Source organism: Gopherus evgoodei, chromosome 1 (assembly GCF_007399415.2).
Source record: "Gopherus evgoodei ecotype Sinaloan lineage chromosome 1, rGopEvg1_v1.p, whole genome shotgun sequence".
NCBI classification, from domain to species: domain Eukaryota; kingdom Metazoa; phylum Chordata; order Testudines; family Testudinidae; genus Gopherus; species Gopherus evgoodei.
Genome location: NC_044322.1, coordinates 268,162,701 through 268,183,303, shown reverse-complemented (window position 1 = coordinate 268,183,303; position 20,603 = coordinate 268,162,701). Strand labels below are relative to the sequence as shown.

Genomic DNA, 20,603 nt, shown 5'->3' with positions numbered 1-20,603 from the left:
AAATGTAAAGCTCAGGAAAGTCAAGCCGAGAATACTGCCAGAATTCAGGAGAGGCGGACTCTCAGCTCTGCTGGTGCACCTCAGCCCTGACCTACCGTGTTCATAAACTGGGCCCCCAAAGCTGTCCATATCTCCCAGTCCTGTTCTACAGCACTTCCTGCTATCTATATCCTGTATTTTCTTAAGAACAGAAAAACCCACTCACTGGGGACATGATTTGAGACTTTATTTCACCTATAAGTAATCCACATCTGAACCCAGTTTTAGAGGGTGAAAGGCTAATATTTCAGCCCATAGCGTCTTTAGGGCCATTTGCCTTAAACCTGTGTACCCAGCCACCCTGGCATTTGTGTTAGCATGGCCTCAGCACATGACTCAGAGTCAGCAGTTCTAGGTTCTAATCTTGGCTCTGCATAGATTTCCTGTGGGAGATTGGACAAGTAATTTTAAACTCTCTGATCCTCTTTGCCCGTAAAATGAGGATACCTATTATCGCACACAAGTGTTGAGGTTTAAATTCATTCATATTTTATAAAGTGCTTTGAAATAAAGAAAGACATCAAGCAAGTGTATTATTATTAGCCCTCGAAATAGATGGGTTTTCCAGGCTAATGATCCTAAGAATGAGGGAGAAATAATAAGTCATGGTGCTGGAAGAATTGAGTGTAATTGTAGAAGCTGACAAGGGAGCAAAAGAATACAAGGAGAAATCTGTGGCCAGCAACATTAAGGAAAATGAGGAGGAGTATTCTGAAGTACATCAGGAACAAAAGGAATGCTACCAAAGGTATTAGTCCATTTCCAAATGGAAATAGTAGAATTGTCAATAGTAATGTAGGAAGGCAGAAACATCCAATAAATATTTCTGTTCTGTGTTTGGGCAAGAGCCAGATGATGTATTCATATCATTTAATGATCAACTATTTTCCATTCCACCAGTAACTAAGGAGAATGTTAAACAGCAGCTACTAAAGTTAGACTTCTTTAAATCAGGAGATCCAGATAATCTGTATCCAAGTGTTTCAAAATAGCTGGGCAAGGAGCACTCTGGGCCATTAATGTTGATTTTTAATAGGTCTTGGAACACCGAGGAAGTTCCAGAGGACTGGAAGTTAAGCCAGCAATGTGCCAATATTTAAAAAGGGATGACCCAAATAAGTGTCAGCCTGACTTTGATTCCAGGTAAGATAATGGAATAGCTGATACTGGACTTGATTAATGAAGACATAAGAGGGTAAAACAATTCATGCCAATCAACATGGGTTTATGCTGGTATCCTTTTTCTTTATTACAAATGTGGTTGATGAAGGTGGTAGTGTTGGTGTAATATGCTTGGACTTCTGTATGGCATTTGACTAGGTACCCAACTACATTTTGATTAAGAAACTAGAACAATACAACATCAACATGATACATCATACATAGATTTAAAAACTAGCTAACTGATAGGTCTCAAACAGAAAATCATTACTGAGCAGGCGTGTTTCTATTGATGTCCCGCAGCGATGGTTCTTGGCCCTGTTTCCGGTGACCTGGAAAAAAAAACACACACTCAACACTAATAAAGTTTGCAGGTGCCCCAAAGATTGAGAGTCGTAAATAAAGAAGAGGACAGGTCACTGATACAGAGTATTCTGGATTGCTTGGTAAGCTGGGTGCAAGTGAACAATATATGTTTCAAATATGGCCAAGTATAAGGTCATCAAGGAATAAAGAATATAGGCCATACACAGTGGGGGGCTCTTCTCTTGGAAAGCGGTGACTTTGGAAAAGACTTGGGGGTGATCAAATACTCTGGCCAAAAGGGCTAATGCTATCCTCAGCTCTGTAAACAGGAATCTTGAGTGAGAGTAGGGAGATTATATCACCTCTGTATTTGGCACTGGTGTGACCGTTACTGGAATACTGTGTCCAGTTATGGTGCCCACACTTCACTTGAAAAATTAAAAAAGGTTCAGAGAAGAACCACAAAACAATAAAAGGATTAGAAAATGACTTATAGACTCAAGGAGCTAAATCTGTCTAGAGTATCCAAGAGAAGGTTAAGGGCCGAGTTGATCAGTCTAAGTACCTATATGGGAAACAAATTTGATAACAGAGGGCTCATCAGTCTAGCAGATAAAGGTATAACAAGATCCAATGGATGGAATCTGAAGCTAGACAAATTCAATATTGAAATAAGGCACATTGTTAAAAAAAAAGTGGGAAATTAATCTGTGGAACAATTTACCATTGGGTTGTGGTGGATTCTCCATCACTGAATTTTTTTTAATTAAGATTGGTGCTTTTCTAAAAGATCTGCTCTAGTTCAACCACAGCTATCGGACTGGATGAAGGAATTAATTTAGGGAAGTCCTATGGCCTGTGTTAGGCAGGAGGTCAGGCTGGATGATTGCCATGATCTCTTTTGACCTTTCACATCTATGAATCTACCGCACTGAGATGGTAACTCTTTAATAATAGGTGATGGGCTTGCTTTCACAGCACTTTGGTGCTGCTAGTCTGTCCTCTAGTGGCTGATTGAGAAAATCACAATTATTCCTGATAACTGTGATGGCTCTGAAACATTTTGTGGCCCAGTGGGGAGCACCCTTTTCTTTTGTTCTTTTCACAGATAGTGTTTCTGTTCTGAGACAAAAAAAGCACTGGCCAGGGTTTACTTCTTTGCCCTATTGGGTTTATTTCCCATGGCTAGTCTCTCTCCAGACTGGTGCAGAGAGACTGGGTGCAGTCTGCACTCTAGTGCCACATGTTCCCAGTTCACGCTCCAGTCCTATTGTCTCAACCTCTGGCTTCATGTTGGCTGTCAACAACATTGGGTTGTATTGTTTGCATTTCATCAGCTGCGAGGGGCCCCAGTTAGAACGTGGGCTCCATTGTGCTAAGTACTCTCCAGACAGAAATGGATTCTACCCCAAAGAGCTTACAATCTGCAAGAGAGGGCAGAAGTGCACTTGCAAAGACATACTTAGAATTCATGTCTAGATTAGCAGGTTGGAGGTGCACACCATCCCCCAGCTGGCATTTGGAAAGGCCTGTTCAAGAGTGAGTCTGAAAAGGACCGGGATAGACCTGAGGAGAGCGTTGTTTCTAACCATGCACACTCCGCTTCTGTTACTCTTTGGTGAAAGCGGAGGTGGAAGCATTTTCTTGACACTCAAAGTGCAGTTGCCAATATCCCAAGATGTGTACCGGAAGGCAGGAACTGACCTTTTATGTTGACAAATCATGCGACAGTTGGCTCCTGCTTTGTTGTGAGCTGATCACCCTTGGAATGGTCTTGAGATTTTGTGCATACATGGGAGAGAGGAGATGTGCAGTGCCTGCACTGAGAGCAGCTGTCCCAGTTTGTGGGTACTTTGTCTTTTTAAGGACATGCTGAGTGCTGCACTCTAACTTTAGCACAACCTTACGGATTGACTTGGCTTGTTTTATTAATGGAAGGATATAAATACATCTGCCTTGTTCTTTCATGTGCAAATGGCAGGCTTTGTCCCAACTCTCTCTGGTGATTAAACTCGCCATCTTTTCAATCACAAATCACATTTCCATGTGTCAGTAGGAAATGGAAAGCTACAAAGTCACTTTGCTTCTCCACCCAGTGATGATACATAATATGCACCCTTCATGTTGAGGCAGACATCAGGATATCACACCTGATGAGCAGCTTGGGTAAACAGAGCAGGAGCTTGCTTGATACCTTCCACTGCTGAGCATGCTGGGCTCTTGCTGTCAGCCCAGTGAACCCACTGGAAATGTATAGCAGTGCTAGAATTTCAGCAGCCGTGGTCACAACTCCAACTGTTAGAATTAGGTGCAGCTCCAGCAAAGGCAGTATAGTTTCACCTGCTTCCAGTAGCTCTAAATTCAACCTCTAATTCCTTTCTCTCTCTAGGGCACCATTTTCCACTGAACTTGCTGCAAAATTCTTGGTTTAAAAAAAGGGGGGTATTTAAAAAATAGACTAAGTTAAAGATTTTTTCAATGGGTGGTGCTCTGGTAAAGGAAGGCAGGTGCTAGACTGAGGAACAAAGCCACTCAGAGGTACACACCCACATGGTAACACCACCTATCACAACGTGTGGAAACCCAGGACTGCTATTGCAAAAAACCAAGAATCTGTTACTCACCAGATATGTACAATAACTGTTGTTCTGCAGGCTGTATTGTGCGCACACACATTCCATGACCCTACAGTCATGAGTATGTGCACAATCACTTGAAGGAAAAACAACAACAACATAGTATCAACTTGGGACAAAAATACCACACTCTGGGAAGTACAGTGCCCAGGCTATTGTGCACATCCACATTAGGATCCTGAGTTTACATGGCAAATCTGAGACTTTATGGCAAATGCAGGGGAAATTTCCTGATGGCTTGTGGCAGTTAAAATTTCCTTGAATTGCCTAATGGCTCAAGGGGTCATTCCAGATCCCTTAGGTTTCAAAATGGCTATGCCATTATGTTTAGCACGTAGGCCAAATCCAAGACCACCACTCTCCGGTGAATTAACTTTCCAAAGAAATAGGGCGAAAAAACTTAGTTCTTTGTCAGCAAGGAGCCTGTGTGCAAACACAATACAGAAAATATAAGATTTGTTCTTGGATAGTGAATTCCTGCTCTGGGAATACAGAATGTGGATTGTCGGAGTTGTGCATGGGAGCACAGGCCCACAGCTAATGAAAGCAGGAGGTATGGGCCCTGATTGGCAGGGGAGGGACGGGGCACCATCACAGGTTGGGATCTAAACAGGGATGGGAGTTATGAGCACAGCGCCTGTGCCCATGAGAGCACACAGGCAGGAACCGGGGCTGTAAAAGCTCAAGGTCCAGGTAGCGAAAGCACAGCATATGAAATCCTGGCCCCAGTGAAGTCACTGTGAGTTTTGTCATTGCATTCAATGGGGCTAGGATTTCACCCTGGGGTGTTCATGAGGTTCTGGGGAGCTTAGGGCCTGGACGGATCTGGGAGTTCAAGACTAGGGTACACAGATGCATGAGGCCTGAAAAGGTTTGTGGGTAGGAGGGGTGGGAGGGAAGGGAAAACCTTGCATTTGGCTCCCAAGACACTATTGTGTTTTCAGAGCATTCAGGGTTATGTCTTGGAGCACTCAGTGTTACAGCAGAATTTCCATTGAGGGCTGTCATAAACAGATAGTTAAGGGTTAATGTCTCCCTTACCCGTAAAGGGTTAACAAACAGGGACCCCAAACACCTGACCAGAGGACCAATCAGGAGACAAGCTAGTTTAAAATCTCTTTCAAATTCAGCTATTTTCTGCCTTTCCAGCAATCGCATGGGAACTCCAGAGGGAAGCCCACCGGCAGGCCCTGAAATTAAAAAAGGCTAAGCAACAAACAAATTAAAAGACTATGACCGCCTTTTCTTACTTACAATTCTGAATAGAGAAGAGACTGTAGCAGGGGGATTGGCAGAAACCTGGTTACACCTCTAGCCCCGTCCAGGACTCAAAGAGAACAAAGCCAAACCCAAAACCCACAAACAAAGGCTTCCCTCCACGAGAGATTTTAAACTATCTTGTCTCCTGATTGGTCCTCTGGTCAGGTGTTTGGGGTCCCTGTTTGTTAACCCTTTACAGGTAAGAGAGACATTAACCCTTAACTATCTGTTTATGACAAGGGCGAAAATGTATCAATTGCTTAGCACATTAGTTTGTGTCCAATTTGGGTCCTGAGGGTATTGACAATATGCAACTGCAATGGATAATTTCATATTGCCCATAGCTGTCCAGTAATAGCCAGCAACAAACTACTTGATGGGGAGGGCCCTGGACCGGTACAGCTGCATCGCTGTAGCTCTTCTGGTGAAGATGCTCTAAGCTGACGGGAGGAGCTCTCCTGCTGACATAGCACTGTCTACACCGGCGCTTAGGTTGGTATAACGTATGTCACTCAAGGTGTGGATTATTCACATCCCTGACCGACGTAAATTATACCAACATAATCTGTAGTGTAGACATAGTCTCAGTCACCAGAGTCAGCAGTAATTATTGGAATTACATCAGAGATGGATTTGATCCTCTGGGTGTCTTCAAAGACCTTTTTCTGTCTTCATCAAGCTTTCATATCTTTCTATTGCTGCTCCCCCTGCAGAGCCAACACAGTAGGGGACAGCAAGCTGGATTTGACTCTGGTTCACACATTGTTGACAGTATTATTAACTAAATTATAATCAACTAGAATATTTATTGCCTATATCACAGCCATAAATAGCTCTGCTTGACTGCCAGAGCCCACGGTGAGTTTGCAAGGTTGGCAGCTAGAACCTCTCCCTCTACTTCCTTCCTGCTCCTTTTTAAATATAAAATGGGTTAACTGAATTGAGTCATTGAGACACAAATATATGTGGAGTCTTGTGCCATATTTACCATAATTTTTTGTAAGCTTTGGGTGGGTTGCCCCATTTACCCCCCCTTTCTACCTTCCCCTCAAAAGCCCTATATCTGAACAGTCAGAGTTCGAGGCTGCAGTTAATTCCACAGCTGGTCATTGTTGTTCCTGAGCCATGGAAGAGTGCCATCTCCCCTCACATGATGAGCATGCTGCGACCCTGCAGCTGTTGAGCATGTGACTGACTTTATGCTCTGTGGAACCAGGGCCTCAGACAACTGTCAATTGCTTCACGCATGTGAAATTTACTTGATCAATTTCATGAGATATTTATGGAGTCTGAATTCCTTCTATGTGGACAGAGGAGAAGCAAGTAATAGTAAAAATTTTTAAAAGCACTGCTACTTTTAACTCAAAGTTCTAGGGTTTTTAGAGCTGAGCCAGAGGGGATGGGGTGGAATAGTGTGGAATGGGCAAGAGTGAGGCTGAAGAGCTGCACTTTCCATACAAAGCATAAAGTTTCCCTTAGAGTGAGTGAGGTACCATTTAGCAGCAGAGTTTGGCCCCTTTGTCGTCTTCTTCCTGTACAAAAAAGCTCAACCAATTTGTTAATTTCAGTCAACTATATCAGGAAGCTAGAGCAGGGAATGAAATGAGGCCAGTATGTACAGTTAAGACCATGCATAAATCTGTGCTGGATTGGAGCCTTGGGGTATAAAGGAGACAGGGAAGAAAGTTTATTTTCAGACTGTTTACAAGACCGCAGAGGGGAAGGGTCAGGTCCTGTCACCTTCTCAAGTCAGAAGTAATTGTTCCTTACAGAGCATTCAAGTCTACATGTCCTTGCCTCTGAAAGCAGGTGGATGTCCAAATCATTAGCTATTTCAGACACTGATGTCCCAGTGCTCACCATGTTATTTTTGGACAACATTGTAAGGGAACCAGCAGCTCTGATTTTTGTCCATTTGATTATAAATTTGTCAAAAGCACAAAAGTCTGAATAAGTGGCAATAGAGGAGGGGACTGATACTTTTGGTGGAGAAATAAAAGGAGACTCACCCACATGTAACATTACTACTGTATTCCCAGACCTAGTACCTTGGATACCCTGATTCTGTCTAACAGTGACTGCCATGGATCCAAAAGTTTGTCAACCTGGACCAGAGAGGAAGGGCATCCTTGTCCTGAGTCACAACCTGGATTAAAGGGGCTGGGAAAAAATCCATTACTGCCTATTACAGCCAAAGCCTTAGTTCAGCACTAACGAATGCAAGAGCAAAATGTAGCTCTACAAATCCACATTTACAGAGCCAAATTCTGCTCTCAGCTACACTCTATAGATCTAGAATAACTCCAGTAATTTCCATGGAGATACTTCGGCTCCACACCTTGCAGCTAAGAGAAGAATCTGGCCTGTCAAGTTAAAAGTAGTGGCACCAACCCCATTCCACTCTGTTAAAAGCTTTGTTAGGCATGAGAAGAGATTCTACATTTTGTGAAATTAAACACTGGTAGAAATTTTCAAGCTAGGGACCATACAATTAGTTACAGAAATCCATACTTAGGCACCTAAATAGAAATGGCCTGATATTCAGAGGTACTGAGAGATCCAAATTTCTGCTGAAGTCTGTGGGAGCAACAAAAAATATTGGACTGGGAAATCCATATTCAGAGTATTTCTCAACCTCAAGTTTTGCTTCCCCAATCGGTGTCCTGCTGCCTGACTTTTAACAACCTATGCACATGTACCAGTTTCTCTGTTTTCCAAATCCACTGGCATTTATAAAACATCACCTCAATATTTGATCAGAGTACATATGTTTAAACTGTGAAAACTGCCCAATATAGGGATTATAGGATGATGGAGGAATTAGTATTCTGTCCTACTCCGGGTGTAAGCAGACTTTTCAATTGACCACATTATCCTTCATTTCTCTGGCCTCCTCTTCGGATCTAGTTACTTGGGAATAATATGGCCAAGAGATGGATCCCTCTTCACAATAAGGCCGATGTGTCTGCCCTCTGACACTCAGTGCATGTCCATTTGAGGGAAATAACTTTTTCAAATAAACTATTTAATTATTCTGGTGTACTGAAAACGTATTAGACATTCATCCATTACCATGTGTTCTGATTAATAAGAATAATGAAAATGTAGAAAAAGCAATTTTTTCCTGTTAGAGTCTGAGATTATAGCAACATTTGGATGCAGATAAAATCAAAGGAAGCACCAAGATACAACCTTTGTCATAAACAGATAAGTAAGAGTTAATAGAACAGGTCAGTGAGCCAGGCTGTCACCTGACCAGAGGACCAATCAGGGGACAGGATATTTTCAAATCTTGAGGGAGGGAAGTTGTGTGTGTGCTGTTAGAATTTGGTGGTTGTTCACTCTGGGGGCTCAGAGGGACCAGACGTGCAACCAGGTTTCTCTCCAATCTCTCCGATACTGGCTCTTAAGTTCAAAATAGTGAGTATTAGGTAGATAAAGTGAGTTAGGCCTATGTTTGTTTTCTTTATTTGCAAATGTGTATTTGGCTGGAAGGAGTTCAAATTTATATTTTGCTGAAAGGATTTTAATTTGTACTTGTATACTTAGGCTGGGAGAGTATTCCCAATGTCTATAGCTGAAAGACCCTGTACCTATTCCACTGTAAATTTACAAAGATAATTTTTACTGTTTTTCCTTCTTTAATTAAAAGCTTTTCTTGTTTAAGAACCTGATTGTTTTTTTATTCTGGTGAGACCCCAGGGGACTGGGTCTGGATTCACCAGGAAATTGGTGGGGAGAAAGGAGGGAAGGGGGAGAGAGAGGTTAATTTTCTCTCTGTGTTAGGATTACTTTCTCAGGGAGAGTCTGGGAGGGGGATTGAGAAGGAGGGGGGGGAAGGTGAATTTTCCTCTGTTTAAGATTCAAGGAGTTTGAATCACAGTTATCTTCCAGGGTAACCCAGGGAGGGGAAGCCTGGGAGAGGCAACGGTGAGGGAAAGGGTTTCCTTGTGTTAAGATCCAGAGGGACTGGGTCTTGGGGTTCCCCGGGCAAGGTCTTAGGGGGACCAGAGTGTACCAAGCACTGAAATTCCTGGTTGGTGGCAGCGCTAAAGGTTCTGAGCTGGTAATTAAGCTTAGAGGAATTCATGCTAGTACCCCATCTTTTGAACACTAAGGTTCAGAGTGGGGGTTTATACCATGACAAACCTGTTTACCAGAACAAGAATATAGATAATGGGAATCACATTGACCATAAAAATAAAGTGAACAAGTTTTCCAGTCAAATCCCCAAATCAACCATTTCCGCTAAGAAAGAAGAGTAGAAAGAAAAAGAGAAAAGGATATATCCAAAGCTCAGACATCTTTTTGCATACCTATATTATTTATAATGATTTTAAATCCTACATGATAACCTAATATATTAAAGGAGGAAAAAATAGTTCTTTTGGGAACAGCTGCCACATTGAATCCTTTAAAACAGAGTCTCTGGTCTTTCCCCTCCTCTTGGGTAGCTTCTCCACTCTTCTTACAAATCAGAACACAATTTTATCCATAAATGGCATCTTTTCCTTGAATAAAAAAGTGTTTCATTTTGTGTGTCTTCAATCATTCAGTGAGTGGAGCATCCACACCACTGACATAACGTATCTGTTTGTTTGGCACAAGCCAGCTCAGAGTGAGACATACAGCCTCATCTGGGGAGAAGTTAGGAATTAATCATCAATATGTTATTTGGCAACAATAAAAGAGGGAACAAAGCACTGTGAGGGCCAACCCATCAGAGTGTCAAAGTTTGTCCCAGAAAATGGAGATACTTAGCTAGGCCCATTAGTAATGAGATTAGTTGGCTGGACTTTCTCTATATTTTAAGAGTGTGTGAATTAGCTGCAATTACAAGTTGACTTCTAAGAGCTGAAGTCATATACAATTTATGAAGACTGTTGTACTAGATTTTATGGACCTAATTGAGAGAGCCAAGATATTCTAGGTTATGTTCTTTTGGTTTTGTGTTCACAGTTGCCTTTGCAGATAACCTCCAAGGCTTTCCATGCTCTGTTACTGATAAATATTTTAGAGAGAAAGGGTGGGTGAGGTAATAACTTCTATTGGACCAAATGCTGCTTCATAGTAAAAGCTATTATCTCACCCACTTTGTCTCTCTAATATCCTGGGACCAACATGGCTACAACAACACTGGAAACAAGTGGTTTAGATTCATTCAATGTTTTGTAGACTTGATGTTAGAGCTTTGCAAAGGCCAGTAGACTGGATAATTGATTCAAGTGGGAAAAAGAGAATAACATTAGTTCCACACATGTTTTTTGATTCCATGCCTTAGTTGAAAGTAAGCAAAAATATTTGGAATGAGGATGACATCAATATAAAAAGTACATCTTAAGGAACCCTAGCACACCAGCACAGAAAATGGCAGCCAGTCATCTGATAAACCATGACCAACTGCATGGAACGAGGCTAGATCAAAATATTTTTGTTTTTGTGACTGGGGCATAGAGGGGAAAGGGATGGAGTTTCAAACAAATTCAATTCAGGTTGGGGAGGGTGGGGACTGCTTAAGATGGCTTCACTGATTGGGGAGATGGCTTCTGCCCATCAATCTGTGTGATGAGGCTCAATTTTATAAAGCGCATGTTGAATATGATGTAAAGCATTCCGTCCCTCCCAGCTGATCCTTCACAAATCTTAATGGGAAAGCTTGTTCTATACCAGTAGTTCTCAACTAGGGGTACATATACCCCTGGGCGTATGCAGAGGTCTGCCAGGGGTATATCAGCTCATCTAGATATTTGCCAAGTTTTACAACAGGCTACATAACAAGCACTAGCAAAGTCAGTACAAACTAATTTCATGCAGACGGTGTGTATACTGCTCTGTATACTGTACATTGAAATGTAAGTACAATATTTATATGCCAATTGATTTTACAGTTATATGATAAAAATGAGACAATGAGCAATTTATCAGTACTAGGGTGGTTGTGACACTTTTGTATTTTTATGTCTGATTTTTGTAAGCAAGTAGTTTTTAAGTGAGGTGAAACTTGGGGGTGCACCAGATAAATCAGGCTCCTGAAAGGGGTACAGTAGTCTGGAAAGGCTGAAAGCCACTGATCTATACCATGGTTTATATTTAGGAAGCTAAGGTGCCTCTCCTGCCTTGTATCAGCGGGTAACCACGTTAGTCTGGATCTGTAAAAAGCAACAAAAAGAGTCCTGTGGCACCGTATAGACTAACGGACGTATTGGAGCATGAGCTTTCGTAGGTGAATACCCACTTCATCGGATGCATGTAGTGGAAATTTCCAGAGGCAGGTATAAATATGCAGGCAGGAATCAGTCTAGAGATGAGGTTAGTTCAATCAGGGAGGATGAGGCACTCTTCTAGTCGTTAACACCAGTGACACCATCACAGGATGTAACCGGATCGGCCACATCACCAGTTCATTCACCTGCATGTCCAACAATGTAATATACGTCATCATATGCCAGCAATGCCCCTCTGCTATGTACATCAGCCAAACTGGACAGTCTCTACGGAAAAGGATAAATGGACACAAATCAGATATTAGGAATGGCAATATACAAAAACCTGTAGGAGAACACTTCAACCTCCCTGGACACACAATAGCAGATTTAAAGGTAGCAACCCTGCAAAAAAAAAAACAAACAAACAAACACTTCAGGACCAGACTCCAAAGAGAAACTGCTGAACTTCGGTGTCAAATTTGCAGATGAACTATCAGCTCAGGATTAAACAAAGACTGTGAATGGCTTGCCAACTACAAAAGCAGTTTCTCCTCCCTTGGTGTTCACACCTCAACTGCTAGAAGAGGGCCTCATCCTCCCTGACTGAGCTAACCTCGTTATCTCTAGACTGATTCTTGCCTGCATATTTATACCTGCTTCTGGAAATTTCTGTCAGACGCATCTGGTGAAGTGGGTATTCACCCACAAAAGCTCATGCTCTAGTACTTCTGTTAGTCTATAAGGTGCCAGATGACTTTCTCCTGACTTGGAGCACTTCAGATATTCCAAATGCATTTGAAGATCTCTGGCCTGCCGTATAAACAAAGTTGAATAACTTCTCCAACTCCACCCAATTTCTGCTGAAAGGGGTAATTTCTGGAAGACAGGAAGAATAAGGGGGGGAGGAAATAGCCATTTTTATTAGATTAATTGGACCCATGAAAAGGTGGGACAAATTTCCACTCCCCCTAACTGGCAAAATGTGATGCCTGGATGCTGAGGCTAGGAGGACATCAGAAGTGTGATAAGTGGGTAGATCATCCCTTATTTTATGAAAGAGTGGTGGTCTATTACTTGTGTGAACAATGGAGATACATGAAGGAAATGTAACTCCTAGATTGGGCCAGTTTAAATGGGACATAAGTGACTACGGAATCCCTGCAATACCCACAAACTGTGGCTTCAATGCTGAGTAGCACTTATTGACATAAGTAACCCTAGCAATGGGGTTATAGATTCTTCTCAACATAAGTCAGTTTCCGAACTGAAGGAAAGGTTAAACGCTGAGAATTTTTTTCATATTTTGAAACCAAAACTAGAACTGAATCTGGTATTAAAAACCTCACTTGGACTGCAGCTCTTAGGGGCAGGGACCGTCTCTTACTTTGTGTTTGTACAGTGCCTAGCACAGTGTGGCCTCTGTTATTGTAATATATATAATGAGCTGCATAAAATGCTATCTTGGTTGAAGATGGAGATGCCTTTGATCCTATAAAACCATTGCTCACTTCAGCCAGCAGTTCTACTGCAAGAATAAACAGAAGGGGATATTTAAAGTATTCTTCATTTATGGTGTACTGAAACGCTGTTAAAATTCTAGGCAGTGACGTTAAATTTCAAGTTTTTATTCCTGGTCCTGCTTGCAAGCTAGGGGACTCTGTAGGAAAGCATGTGATCACTCAGTCTGTAGCCAGACAGTCTAGACTCTTAGAGTATGGTGGGTGAATTGTGCCTCTCTGTTTTAGGGAGCAGCCTGCTTTGTCTCTTTCTGTATTTCAGCTTTTGTTATTGTGTGAATACAGGTTACTTGCAGGTATGTCTCATTTAATCATTTCCCTGCCATCGCTGGGGCCTCCAGCACCAGGGTACCTCAGTGCCTTTTGTTTACTGCCTGTGGCACATAATAGTCTAGTCTGCTGTGGGCTGTAATACTTTGGTCTCATTTCAGTTGTTGGATTTAGGGTGCAGGTGCTGGCTGATGTCGATGGCCTGTGCTATACAGAAGCCCTTTTGTTTGTTTTCTGTTTAAACAGATTTTTACCAAAAAACTCTTGGGTTTTAGAAAAAGTATTATTCATTTTTTCCTGGTTTTCACCCTACTTTTGTATCATTCAAATATATAAAAAAATAACTTATCAGGAAAATACAATACATTGCATGAGATATGTATTACGATAGTACCTTAGTCTGTGTATATGCAAAGCTGCCTGTTGAAGTAAGGCTATGTATTAGTCTAAAAGATACACACAATACACAAACAGGCATGCACGCAAGCTCTGAAGTGCTTGCGCGTCTGAACATACTGATGACTCTCACGTCCACCCCATATACTTTTCAAGCTGTTACCAGATAACAGTTTAAAGATTTGACACACTGAAATGGGAAAAACACAAAAATTTGTCTCAGAATATGTTTCAGCACACAAGTTTAAAAAAAAAAAACAGAGAAAAGGATGAAGTTGAGTGTATGCACTGCAAATGGTGTAGCGCAATTATGTAAATATTGTGACAAAGCTCCAAGCCAGTATTTGTGGGTCCCACACTTCCTGGCGGATATAATGGCCTCAGAAGTTTGGGATCACCTCTCTTTCCCAGTATGGTGGCAGAGGTTACTACTTACTGAGCTATTTTCATCACAGGCCAGTATGGGATGTAGGAAAGTGGAATACCCACAGTTTTTGTTGCTCCTTAGGTACTGCCTCATCTCCTGCCTGGACCAAAGTCTATTTCCTTTCAGAGGGATCTCTGTAGATCATGCGAAGGGGGGGGCAAATGGGGGAACCCAGGCCCACCCTCTATTCCAGGTTCCAACCCAAGGACCAAAATGGCAGCAGCTGTTTGCAGCTTCCCTCCTCCACTGACACTGCTTTACTTCCCTGGGTTGCTTCCCCATGCTCCCTTTTCCCAAGCTTCACCCTTACCTCAGAGCTCAATAATGCTTCCTCTCTTCCGGCTCCTTTCAAGAGAGGACTGGCAAGGAGAGCTTTTAAAGCAGTGTAATTGGTTCCAGCTGTCTCCATTAGCCTATCAGACTAAACTGACCCTTTCTCAGTTAATTGAGGTCAGGTGCCAGCATTAGCCTAACAACTTTAGCTGGTTAAATTGGCCTCAGGTGTTTTGATTGGCCTGGAGTAGCCCTTGTTTGGCTATTCAAGGAACAGGGCCCTGCTCCTTCTGAGGCTGATCTATCTGCCTTCCACTCTCGTGAGGCCGGTTTGCTGGCTGGTTGCCCCCCTGACTGCTGTGGGGAGGACCCTGCAGGTGTGACCCTCAGAGGGGAGTGCGAGGCTCCACTTTTTCCATCGTTTTTGGGGCCCCCCTGGCTGGGTTGCTGCTGCCTTTGCTGCTGCTGGGGAGCTGTTACTGCTGCTGGAGCTGAAGAGGGAGTAGAGGAGGCTTTGTTTTGTAGGGTGGGGTTTGTTATATCCCTGTTTCTGTGGTGGCAGGTTCCTTAGGTGGGGGAGTGGCCTGGGGCCCTCCCCCTAGTCTGTCCGCTCCTCTACTGCCACCACCACTGCCCCCTCCACCTTTCAACCTGCCTTCTGGCTCTGTTCTCTGCTCTCTGGCCTAGCAGTTTGTTCTGCCCCTCTAACCATCCAGAGAATGTAGCAGCAGCAAACAGGCATTTGTTTTTCAGATGCCTGTGGGTGCTCATTTTCCTTTCCTTCCTTTTGGTCTTGTCCTCCCTCCCCAGCTGCATTCGGCCGGTGGGCCCCCTTTTCCTCTGCCTCGCCCACTGCCCTGTTCTTGCAGCTGCTTGCCCCCTCTCCCCTTGCTTCCTGCCCTGCCCGTCCCCCTTTTAGCCGTCCTGTTTGCTGTGGTTTGCCCTGGTTTGCTTTTTGGTCCTTGACTAGTTTGTTTGCCCTGCCCTTGTCCCGTAGTGCAGGCCTGGTTCCCAGCCCCATTCCCCCTCCTTTTTTGGTTTGGTTGTTTTTGACCCTGCCCTGTTCTTTGCTCCATGCCTGAGACACACCTGCTTTAGCCCCCCTCCTGCATTCCGCCCCCTTGCTTCTTGCCCTTCCCCCGGGTCGGCCCTTATTGCCTGTGTGCCCACGTTCCGCTGTTGGTGTTTAAGATTTGCCCTTTCTCCCCTTTTTTCATTGGTTCCTTCACTGACGTGCTCTCCTCCATGATGTCTTAGTTTTCCCTTCTTTTCCTTAGTGCAGCCAGGGGAGCCGGTTTCTTTTTCATGTTGTGCTGGAGTTGTGTTCCTTGTTCCCCTTTGTTCCTTTCTGTTGGTGCCCCTCCGCACTGCTTTCAGCTTAGCGGGTGGGGTGTGGTAGCCGCTCTTCCCCTCCCTCCCCTGCCCTTCCCTTTCCTCTCTCCCCTTCCTTCCATTCCTCTGCTTTAGTGACCGTCCCCTTCCCTCCTTTTCTGTGGTGGGTGATTCGGGGGGTGGGACTTCCCTGGATGCCCCTGCGGTTCCTTTTTGGTCCCCCTCCCCATACCCTCCCTTGCGATGGTCACTTTCACTGCTGCTGCCAGGCTGCCCACCATTGCTACCATTGAGGCACTGTCAGGCACGGACAGGGGCTCCCGAGACTCCGCTGTTGCTGCCGAGACCTTGGCTGCCTCCACTTCTGAGACCGCTCCCTTGGCCGGTGGGAAAGGCCGGGGGACAAAGAAGGGCAAGGGCCCTGCCCGGAAGGTGAAACCCGCCGTGGCAGTGGTTCCTTCTCCTGCTGCGGCCCCATCAACAGCCGCAATCCCTCCTTCTCCCTTGCCCATTGTTCCCTCCACCGGCTGTGGGGGTGCCGCTCCCTCTGGCCTCAGGGCGTACGCCCAGGTGGCTGCAACCCCTCCGCCCGCTGCCTCGCCGTCTGCTCCAGCTGCCTCCTGGAATACCATTCCTGGAGGCCGTGGCCCCTTTCCCACTCTCACCAGGGAACACGGGGTGCTTTGCCTCCTGGTGCCGGCCTCACCCCACATGGAAACCTACGTGCGGCATTGGCGCAGGTGGTGGGGCTCATGGCCGTGATGGCGGCCTCTAAGATGTTTGGGAAGGCGGTGTTCTTCCTGGCGTCGGTGGCTGCTGCGTAGGAGGCAGAGGAGAGGGGCTTGGCTGTGGGGGGGCGTTCACGTCCCCCTCGAGCCTTTGGAGGACCTGGGTGTACAGGTGGTTCTCTCTTCTGTTCCTCCCTTCCTCCCCAATGCCGCCCTTTTGCTCTTCCTCTCCACCCTGGGGAGGCCCCTGTCCGTCCTCAGCCCCCTTTCATCTGGCTGTAAGGACCCCGCCCTCCGCCACATTTTGTTATTCCGCCGGCAGGGGCAGGTTCAAGTTCCGCCGGAGGCACGTGACGGGGAGTCTTTGGAGGGGTCCTTTTTGGTGCCCCATCACGGGGCCCAGTACCGGGTTTATTATTCATCGGGCGTGGCCCGGTGCTTACTCTGCCAGGTGGCAGGGCACGTCCGGAGGTACTGCCCCCTGGCCCAGCTTGGAGGGGCATCTGGGACCCCCGAAACCCGGAAGGGCATCGGCTCTATCGTCGCCGGTAGCCTTGATCGCCCGGTCCCTGGGGTCACCCTTCCTCCATCCATGACTGTTGTCAACTCCGCTCGGGTCTTGGGGGAGGGCCCCCCCCCGACGTGCCCAGATGAGTGTGCGGGCCTCGCTGCTGAGGCGGATGGTAGACTGGGGCCCGTGGAGGAGAGGGTGGCAGGCCCGGTAGCAGGACTCGAGCGGGGCTTGCCTCAGGGGGAGTTTGTTCCTTTCCCTGTTGTCCAGCCCTTGTCTTCCCTTTCCCTCCCATCACTGCCCTCGCTCTCTGGCCCTCACCCAGCTGGCCAGCCCCCCTCTTCGGGGAGCTGGGAGCTTGTCTGGGGGAGACGCCATAAGTGGGGAGCATGGGCCCAGCACCCCCCCTCACTGGCGAGCGGGAAGGGACCCCCTCTAAAACTATGAAAGGGATCCTGGTGCTGGGTGTTCCATTGCCTCCCCTGCTGACGTTCATTGTTTGGAGTCGGCTGAGGTCGCTGCAGCTGCGGAGGCCGGTAGTACCATCTCTCCTATGGAATCCCTCCCTGAAGGGGTTCCAGACAGTGCCCCCACTGCCCCGTTGCCATCTCTGCCCCCTGTCGGCGCCGCAATGGCTACTGCCCCGGCTGCTGTCGAGGGGGAATCTGTAGCGGCAGGTGGGGACTTTGCCTCTTATTTTTGCCGAGATCGAGGCCCTGGGCTTGACCCTAACCACCGAGAGAGTGGATGCCCCCCTGTTGGAGGGCCTTGGTATGGGCGATTGCTATCTGGCACCTTCACTCCTTCCCTTCCCTCCGTCTCAGGTGGTTGCCCCTGTTTCGGCCTCTGCAACTCCCCTGGCCCTGACCACCTGTGGCCGCGACTGGTAATCTGGCTGACGCTGCTGTGCCCATCGTGATGCCCTGCTGGCTTTCAGGGTTGGTCACGGTTTGCTGCGGAGTCCGATTGGCGTCAAGGCTGCCCCCTGTCGAGTCAGCTGTACGTTCTGGCTATTGAGCCCTTCCTTTGTCTCCTTCGCAAGAGGTTGACGGGGTTGGTGCTCCGTGAGCCGGAGGTGCGGCTGGTTCTGGCAGCATACGCCACCAACGTGCTCCTTGTGGTCCAGGACCCGGATGACCTGGTGTGAGTGGAGGCTTGTCAAGCTGTTTATTCGGCGGCCTCCTCCGCCCTGGTCAACTGGGTCAAGACTCAATTATCTTGGTAGATTTTTTTCATCTGCAATTTCTTTGTTCCCTTAATCTAAAAACTGGTCATTTAAAGTGCTCTGGGCAGCTAGTTGTCTTGGACTTAGAAATTTAATTTAACAACTCATGTTCAGAGCCTTGTAAGTGTGTCCTGGTAACGATGTGGGCACATCGTAGTAAGGAAGGTAAAGTTAATATTAATAATAGCACTACATTAGGATGACCATTTAAGAGAAGGAAAGCAAAGTGAATCTGGTTGCTGTGACCATCAGAAACATTCCGCCGTAGGTTTTCTATAGTAAATAGTTCAGGTTTTACTAAGAATTCCAGCTCCAGTGTGTTATGTTTGCCAGCAGAAAGCAAAACAGTAGCACCTTGCTTGATAAAGATAGAAGATCTAAACCAATAGTTCAAATGAAATCCCATTGCACTTACCTCTCGAGCTGCCACTTGTTTGTCTGTGTCATGATTTGTATGGCTTTCCCTCTCCACTGACGCCCAGGCTGTGCTCTGGGAGGACAAAGAGCAAAGCTTTAAAAAGAAAGTGGAACCAGGAAACTGATAAAATAGAAACCGAAAGCAGATCCGATGGGGATTTTAGTGCGTGTTTTGCAAGGTTAAATTAAGGTCTTGGGGCTCTGGTTAACAATCCTGCATTAAATTGCCTTTCATCATATGCAGAAAGCCTGTCTGTAGAGAAAAGGTTTATATCGGAATGAGCATGAATTGGGTACCTCTTACCACTCAGTTCAACATTCAGCCATCAGACGGCTCTCTAATCCTTCTAGAGTCCAGCACGGGAGAGGGAAGGAAGTCGTCACTGGGGGACCTGGCTCAGAAGAGAGCTGAGGGCTCTATGGGAGGAGCTGGCTGTTGAAAGAAGTCCAGGCAGCTTGAGAGCTGGGTCTGGATCAAATCACAGCCTGTTGCTGGCAAGGGATTAGCACTAGCTGCTGCCAGTGGTACATCCGGTAGAGAGGTTACACCAAGACTCTTTTTCCTTCAACACCTAGTACTGGGCTGTCCTTGGCCTTGGAGACTCTTGAGTTAGGAGCTGCTGAGCTGGTCATTTATCATCTCTTTTGCCTGTGACTTTAAAGCAATTGTGCTGAGTTATCCTCTATGTTATCACAGTGAATGGGTGCTCACGGAGGGCGACAGCTGAAAGAACCCAGTGCTTGAAGCATCTAAAACATTCACCTCCGGGGGTGTGGTTCACTCAGCGTGGTACCAGATACCTACAAGTCAGTGATCCACAGAACTCAGCCACGCCCTGCACTAGGCTTTGGATACAGTGTCCCATGGCTTGCAAAGTACAGCTCACACCTGGGGGGGCTGCCATCTTCTAATCCTCGGCTCTGCTTACAGAGCTGTGAAAGGTCTGCCTTGCTCCCTGAGGGACAGAGCAGTGCGTAGTGTGGATGTGTGCTGAATCGGGGGAAGATTCAGCTACAAAGGCGCAGTGGTACCTCCTGTCGTTGCTGGGTTTTTTTGAGCCTCGCTTTTGTACCAGCATGTGAGTCCCTTATGCTGTCACTGGAACCTATCTTTAACATCCTGGGCTTTGTCACTGCACGGAACTTTCTGTGTTGCAGAGATTATTTTGGTCAGTTTAGCATGAAATGAATCTGCACTTAATGCATCTTTTCGAGCGTAGCCACTAGATGGCTTCAGATCATGCCAGTGGCTAGAAATCTGGACTACGATAGCGGTACCAGCAGGAACGTAACAGTTGAATATGCAGGAAGAGTTTCAATGTTGGTCAGTTCAGTTCAGTACGATAGTTGGTTAGGGTCATATACACATGACTGGGAAAATGCTAGACACATGAGGTGAAAACTTCTAATGTGAAGCCTTAAGAGAGACCAGAGTCTGTTCTGGCCAGCCTAAGGAGGCTAAAGGGAGACAACAGGGGACATGGTTATTTGGAGGAGGGGGACTTGGGAAGTCTGACTGTGGAATGGATGAGAGACACACAAGAGCCCAATGCTGTTTCGGGCCTGAGGCACAACGTTCTGGGAGTTTGGATCCAGGGTTTTACTTCAGCTCATTAAAGGGCTGGAGGCCTCCCCAAACTGCAGACTTGGAACTGGCCTTCCCAGGAATGCGTGGACAGTTGGGTCTGGGATTTTGGCTTGGGCCTATTACTAGCTCCTGTGTGTGGGACGCTGCCTAAGTAGGGAAAGCAGGACATGCTGTGTTTGGAATGAAACCTTTTAGTAGAATGTGCTGACTTTGGCTCAATTTGTGTGTGAATGTTCAGAAACGAGCTCCCATCACTTGTCAGTGGAAAGGTTATTCTCTCTCTCTTTGCAACCTGGCTTTCACCTGTGATT

The 20,603-nt window shown here is 45.9% G+C and overlaps 1 long non-coding RNA gene across 2 annotated transcripts; it reads right to left on the bottom strand.

Annotated features, from left to right (window-relative positions):
• Positions 1-1,235: 1,235 nt before the first annotated feature.
• Positions 1,236-19,093, bottom strand: LOC115642050. Of its 2 annotated transcripts, none has more exons than XR_003998145.1 (3): positions 19,002-19,093; positions 18,703-18,777; positions 1,236-1,532 (listed from the first exon to the last, which is right to left on the bottom strand). It is a non-coding gene; the product is annotated as an uncharacterized LOC115642050 (long non-coding RNA). The 2 variants fall into 2 exon arrangements; XR_003998144.1 differs by having other exon boundaries at positions 19,009-19,091.
• Positions 19,094-20,603: the final 1,510 nt, after the last annotated feature.